Source organism: Anopheles arabiensis (assembly GCF_016920715.1).
Source record: "Anopheles arabiensis isolate DONGOLA chromosome X unlocalized genomic scaffold, AaraD3 X_pericentromeric_contig0003, whole genome shotgun sequence".
In the NCBI taxonomy this organism is placed as follows: Eukaryota; Metazoa; Arthropoda; class Insecta; order Diptera; family Culicidae; genus Anopheles; species Anopheles arabiensis.
The window spans coordinates 1,447,501-1,455,000 of NW_024412081.1; the positions used below are offsets into that span (position 1 = coordinate 1,447,501).

The following is a 7,500-nucleotide window of genomic DNA, read 5'->3' on the forward strand; positions in this document are numbered from 1 at the left end:
AGGAGCTGCCCCTAGGTTCGGGGTGTCACAAAATATTGAAAAGTGGTCAAAAACCGCTATCCAGAATCGGATGTAGAATCATTAGACGAACTTAAAATTGTTCTACGACCAATGTCTGCGACGTTTAGTATTCAAGATATGGCCCGCCCTAGGTCTGACCTGGCATTTTCGTGAAAATTTAAAGCATGGCCATAGGGACGGGTAAAATAGCTATTTTGAAGCAAAAACCACCTCACTTTAAATGGCCATAACTTTTGAAAAACAAGAGCTAGGGTGCGTTCTCGACACGTTTTGAGGTGTTTTAGCGAAAAACATGTTTTGAGCCACACGAGCTCTCCGGCCCGTTCGGTGCACATTTTTGAAAAAGCTAGGAGCTGCCCCTAGGTTCGGGGTGTCACAAAATATTGAAAAGTGGTCAAAAACCGCTATCCAGAATCGGATGTAGAATCATTAGACGAACTTAAAATTGTTCTACGACCAATGTCTGCGACGTTTAGTATTCAAGATATGGCCCGCCCTAGGTCTGACCTGGCATTTTCGTGAAAATTTAAAGCATGGCCATAGGGACGGGTAAAATAGCTATTTTGAAGCAAAAACCACCTCACTTTAAATGGCCATAACTTTTGAAAAACAAGAGCTAGGGTGCGTTCTCGACACGTTTTGAGGTGTTTTAGCGAAAAACATGTTTTGAGCCACACGAGCTCTCCGGCCCGATCGGTGCACATTTTTGAAAAAGCTAGGAGCTGCCCCTAGGTTCGGGGTGTCACAAAATATTGAAAAGTGGTCAAAAACCGCTATCCAGAATCGGATGTAGAATCATTAGACGAACTTAAAATTGTTCTACAACCCCCAGTCCGACGCCTCGTATTCGAGATATAGCACTTTGTAGGTCTGACCGAGCAATTTTGTACTGAAATGTATGGCGGACATGTTATTCATTAAACAACATTAACTTGCATCGTGCCCTACTTCATCGGCACAGCTACTATCGACTATCTATTGTTGAAATGGATTGAGTTTGACCATTTTAGCTCTTTTCTTATGCCGTGCACCAACAGTGTGTACCGATCAGGGAAAGTACACTACGTACGCGTTCATGGATGTATATGTTGGTACAAGTTGCCGGTCGGAATAGCAGTGCACCAAAACTGTGTACCGATCAGGAAAGTACAAGACGGAGGGCGCAGCCCGAGCGTACGCGTTCATAGATGTCCATGTTGGTACAACCTACATGTACGTACCTTGTTTTTGTATCAAAAGTTCCAATAAAGTGTTTGTATGCTTAAAATGCTTATCTCAACCGGTCACCTTTTGGCCTGCCCTTTTATAGACAGAAACCTAGAACGATACTCGCGATGTTTGTGTTTTTCCATTCGCCCGGGACGACGAAATGAGCTCTGTGCACATCGTGCAGAAAACTGTCTCCTCCTCGTATGTTTTTGTCCCTCCACGCATATAATCACCCACATTTGTGTTCAACACGGACGGCGCAGCCCGAGCGAACGCGTTAATGTTTATGTTTGTGCACACTAAAGTTACAATCCTAGGATTTGGTTATTGCGTCGCAGTGCCCGACCGTCGCGGACACCATTCTTGGACAAAAGTCCAAGTACGTAGAGTACATTCCCTAGGTATGTGCCCGTTCGTGACTTTCGTTGCGTGCTTACAGACACGCTTGGGTATGTTTACCATACAAGGTTTACTAGGAAAACCTGGGAAGGACGCTTGCCCTCCCGTTGCGGACACCATTCTTGGAAAGAAGTCCTGCTACGTAGCGTTCTTTAATGTACTTGATCAGTTTGTATTGCATTTGCTTTGTGCAATTGACTTTTGCTAATGCTCACTAAGGGGTGTTCGTTTGCGATGTGTATGATAAGCAACTGTCTATTCTAACCAGCAGTTAAATAACACTTTTCACCCAAATCATAGGAACGTAGAGTACTTTCCCTGATCGGTACACAATTTTGGTGCACCTCTAACTTCGCCAGCACTTTATCGTTACGTTTTGTGCACAACCTTGGGACATGGTGTAAGTTTCATCATTGTTATGTTTGATTCGGTTTATTATGATTGAAAAATACGCTACGTCCTAGAAATCTGAACTCGAATACTTTTGCCACGTTGCGCAAAAAGCTACTGAGCAACTCCTAGCCGTTTACCGATTTAAAATTTAATTTTCGTTATTAGTTTTAAAAATACGCTAAGTCCCAAAAATCTGAACTCGAATACTTTTTCTATGTGCCGCCAAAAGCTACTGAGCAACGCCTAGGTTGGTACATTTTTGGTACATGGAGTGTATGCGTGCAGGCGTACTGCCGTGCTGGACCGGAAAATCGCACTTGCTACTAGAACGTAGAGTAATTCCCTAGATAGGTGCTTTTGCATGCCTCTGTTCGACGTCCATGCAACTTGGAACGTGCGACACACGTAGCTAGGCTTCTCCATACATATTCCCTAGGGTAGCACCAAATTGCACACTTTCAGGGGTATATTTTGGTACGGTGTACTGTGCATGGTACAAGTATCATTAGCTCGTGCAATTTATTTTGCATCAAGTTGCGATTGCTGGTGCGTCGAGATAGGAGTGTTTCGCGACTTTTGCCAAGCTTTGGTGCCATTTTGTGAATAATTAATGTTCTAGCCACAATAAACGTGCAACATAATGCCAATAACGAAAACGCCATTTTCAAGGGACTTCCAGTCAAAATGTTTGCAATCAGCGCTTTCCTGTCGAGTTCAGGATTTGGGACTGAGCGTTTTTTTCACGATCCAATCAAACGACCAGTTCGTGAATAAACAATTCATACAACAGTGCATCCCTTCAAAGTAGAAAAAGCCGAATGCTAGGGAGCTCCAGTCAAAAACGTTGTCATTGGCGCTTTCTTCTCGAGTTCAGGATTTGGGACTTAGTTTTTTCACGATCCAGCCAAAAGACCAGATCGTGAAATAAACGATTAATACAACTGTACTAGTACATCCCTTCAACTGAAGCAAGCGCACCATACATGACCCGTACGCTAATCATCCAAGCACATGACACGTCAACTAAGTCAACACATAATACAACTTGGAAAACTAACGGGTAAGTAGGTCATCTCGTACACGACGACACACCGACCAAACCAGGTCAACACGTCACATGCACAAGACATCCTACTACCAAGGCCGACCACCTCGACACACGACCTGTTAACCGAACATGGTCAACACCATCATGTGCAAGGCAACCGGGCCAAACGGGTCAACTTATACAACTTGTAACGAGCATGTGTAAGCTTACTGGTGTGGTCCGCACGGTCCTCACATCAAGACAATCAAGTCGAGAACGAGGCACGCCGACAAGCTCATTAGTGTTAAGTGTCCTTCTCCATCCTATGTCAAGTCACTCGTCTGACACGGAAGAAGCCAACTCTTGTCCACTAGTATAAAGGAACGGTCTCCAGACCAGGTCAAGTCACTCGTCTGACAAGGAAGGAGCACGCACCAAGCTTCACCAGAGCACGGTACCACGGTCCCCAGACCAAGATGGTTAGTTACGCCAACGAGGAAGGGGCACGCGTTCCCTTGCTACACTCAACTTAGTACACTCATGCTCTCACAAGAGTATCCCCTGTGTCGACGTGGTCCCCAGACCAAGACGAGCTTGCGCACATCGAGGAAGGGGCACACGGACAAACCACCAAGCATGGGTCGCCTGAGAGGATCGATGCGAACGCATCTCTACAACTCGCAGCTCCCAGCCTGAAGTCCCGTCGTTTGCGGGCGGTTGATAGGTGTCGAAACTAGGTATATCCACGTTGGGCAGAGCTCAAGCCAACGGCGTTCCCAGTTACGGTACTAACACGTGCAGCGAACTCCACTCATTGCGGCCTAGGTATAGCGGGATGAGACGCCGGGCTGCAGACGCAGACTCCAACGGATCTCAGAGGGTTGTTAGGCCCGCTAGCTTCCGAACACCTAATGGGTTTGAGAAGCGCTATCAGCTCGGATTGGCTACGACCTTAGAGGCGTTCAGGCATAATCCAGCGGACGTAGCGTCATACCAAAGTCCGGTCGGACTAGTATTGAGCCAGTGGTCCGTACCTGTGGTTCCTCTCGTACTGCACAGGAATTCCGTTAAGATAGCGACTATAAGCACACACCAGTAGGGTAAAACTAACCTGTCTCACGACGGTCTAAACCCAGCTCACGTTCCCTTGAAAGGGTGAACAATCCTACGCTTGGTGAATTTTGCTTCACAATGATAGGAAGAGCCGACATCGAAGGATCAAAAGCCACGTCGCTATGAACGCTTGGCGGCCACAAGCCAGTTATCCCTGTGCAAAGCTTTCCCAGCCGCAACAGCAGCAGCAGCAGCGTCAGCTACAGCGACAGGCAGTCGGTATCGCGCAGCATCAACAGCAGCAGCAGCAACGTCAGCCACAGCGACAGGCGGTCGCTGGCGCAGCAGCAACAGCAGGAGCGTATGCAGCAGCAGCAGCAGCTACAGCGTAAGCGAAAGCCGAGGCCTGACATGTATTTAAGGTGGCCATCCGTCTCCCCGGCCTACTGTGTTGAAAGGGCATATCAAGCAGGGTCGCCGAACCCATGCCACTACGCATGGAACTAAGCAAGACGGCAAATGCCCCACTTATGCTTGATGGCGTCCGCAAGATTATCGGTGACGCAGGCGTAAGTCGGCTTGTCACCGAAATGGGTGAGCTGCTCGTATCCGACATCGATCCCTCGCTGCGGAGGAGGACATCATTGCTGCCCTCGATGAGAAGATTGGCGCAAGTGCTGGAGTAGTTTCCACCAGCATTTGGGAACTTCCAGATGGGTCGAAGCGAGCACGAATCCGGCTACCAGCGAAATCAGCTCGTCAGTTGGAAGGAGCCAAACTATTCCTGTGCGACTGCGTTAGCAAGGTACGTGCAGCTCCACCAACCCTCCAGAGCGTCAGCGATGCTTCCGCTGTCTGGAGATGGGCCACATTGCGTCGAACTGCCGTTCCACTGCAGATCGGCAGAATATGTGCATCCGTTGCGGACTAGACGGACACAAAGCACGATCCTGCCAAAATGAGGCGAAGTGTGCACTGTGTGGTGGCGCTCACCACATAGGACACAGCGAATGTGCTCGTTCGGCTCAGCGATGCTTCCGGTCCTAAAAGTCTTGCAGGCGAATCTGGGCCATGGCCGTGATGCCCAGAATCTGGTGCTACAAGCTGCCAGAGAGGAGAAAGCAGACGTGCTCATCCTCTCTGATGTTCTGCGTCCACCAGAGAATAACGGCCGGTGGGCATTCAGCAGCTGCCGGACGGTAGCGGTGGTAGCTGTCGGTGAGCTACCAATTCAGCGCGTGTGGTGCAGCGAAGCTCGGGGCTGGTAGCAGCGCAGATTGGCGGAGTGACCTTCATAAGCTGCTATGCTCCACCAAGCCTCAGCCTCGCCGAGTTCGAGCGCTTCATTGAAGCCATAGAACTCGAAGCCTTCTCCCACCCTCAAGTCGTCGTCGCCGGCGATTTTAACGCCAGACATGAGGTGGGGCAATCCGAGGACTTGCAACCGCGGGGAAGAGCTGCACGCTATGGTGGAGCAGCTTGGCTTGAGCGTGATAAACCAAGGTCGAGAATTCACGTTCGACGGCAACGGGTGGCTCTCCCGAGCATAATTGACTTGGCGTTCGCAAGCTCGTCGATTGCTCGCCCAGATACGTGGATCGTGAGTACACGCTACACCGCATCAGACCACCGCTATGTCCTCTACACCGTGGGAGGAACACCAGCATCGCCCGAGCAACTGCAGGACCAGCAGCAGCCAGCGCAACAGTCCTCTGCGCAGCAGCAGCAGTCACTTCAGCAGCAGCAGCAGCAGCCATCGCAACAGCAGCAGCAGCAACATCAGCGGCAACCGTCGTCGCGGCAGGGTGCTTCCGCTAGCCAGAGGCGTGTGCGTCACGCTGGCCGTAGATGGAAGACCTCGCAGTTTTCTGCTACATCATTCCTCGAGGCGCTGTTCGCTGCGGACTTTGTCCAACGCGCATCGACCCAGGAGGGTATGATCGCAGCCATGTTGAAGGCCTGCGATGAGACAATGCAGCGGGTTACCCGACTGCACCAAGACCCGCATCGTAACACATTTTGGTGGTCTCCCTCCTGGCTCGCCTGAGGAACAACTGCGAGGTTGCCCGTGACCGGATGCTGCGGACGGCTGATTTGGAGGAGCGCAGCATAGCAGCAGCTGAGCACAGGACAGCAAGGGCGGAGCTCAGTCGAGCAATTCGAGCTAGCAAGCGGAACTTGTTCCAGGAGCTGATCGAAATTGCAGAAGAGAATGCGTTCGGGGCAGGATATCGGGTCGTCATGTCCCGGCTCCGGGGCAGTCGGACGCCTTCAGAAGCGGACCGGGTCGTCCTCGAACGCATTGTGTCCGACCTCTTCCCTGAGCATCCGCCCTGTGACTGGTCGCAGCAGAGCAACGCGGGAAACGACGAGGAGCAACAACTGCGGCGGGTGTAGCACCTGTTACTGACGACGAGCTGCTGCTAATCGCGAGTCAGATGGCGAGCCGCAAAGCACCAGGGCTCGATGGCATCCCGAATGCGGCGGTGAAGACGGCAATCACCATGTTCCCGGAGGTCTTCCGGGTCCTGTACCAGGATTGCCTCAACCGCGCTACGTTCCCGGCACAGTGGAAGAGGCAAAGACTGGTGTTGCTGCCGAAGCAGGGGAAGCCTCCGGGAGAGAGCAGTTCGTACCGACCCCTTTGCATGCTCGACGCTCTGGGGAAGGTATTGAGCGCCTCATACTGAACCGCCTCAACGACCATCTCGAGCCGTCTTCACCCCGACTGTCGGACCGGCAGTTCGGATTTCGTCGAGGACGATCGACAGTGAGCGCCATTCAGCGCGTTGTTGAGGCCGGCCGCACCGCCATGTCGTTTGGGCGAACGAACGGCCGGGATAACCGATTCTTGCTTGTTGTGGCGTTGGACGTGAAGAACGCGTTCAACACGGCCAGCTGGCAATCCATTGCCAGCGCCCTTCAGGCAAAGGTGTCCCAACCGGCCTCCAACGGATGCTTCGGAGCTACTTCGAAGATCGCATGCTATACTTCGACACGAGCGAAGGCCCCGTCGTACGGCATGTTACCGCCGGTGTTCCACAGGGGTCCATTCTGGGCCCCACTTTGTGGAACATAATGTATGACGGGTGCTGCATGTGCCGCTTCCTCCCGACGTCGAAATCATCGGTTACGCGGATGACTTGGCGCTGCTGGTTCCTGCTACCACCACCGACGAGGTTCGCGCGAGAGCAGAGGAGGCCGTTGACCAGGTCCAACGTTGGATGCAACAGCACGGTCTGGAGTTGGCCCCAGCCAAGACTGAAGCCGTCCTGATTTCGAGTAAGAAGACTCCACCGCAGGTGACATTTCGCGTTGGTGACGTGGAAATCAAGTCGTCTAGGAGCATCAGGTACTTGGGCGTGCAGCTCCAAGATCACCTGAAATGGCGAGACCAT

At 51.6% G+C, this 7,500-nt stretch overlaps 1 pseudogene; it reads right to left on the reverse strand.

The window, feature by feature from the left end:
* Positions 1 to 3,670: 3,670 nt before the first annotated feature.
* The window catches only part of LOC120907339, an 8,768-nt pseudogene continuing 4,938 nt past the window's right edge, over positions 3,671 to 7,500 (reverse strand).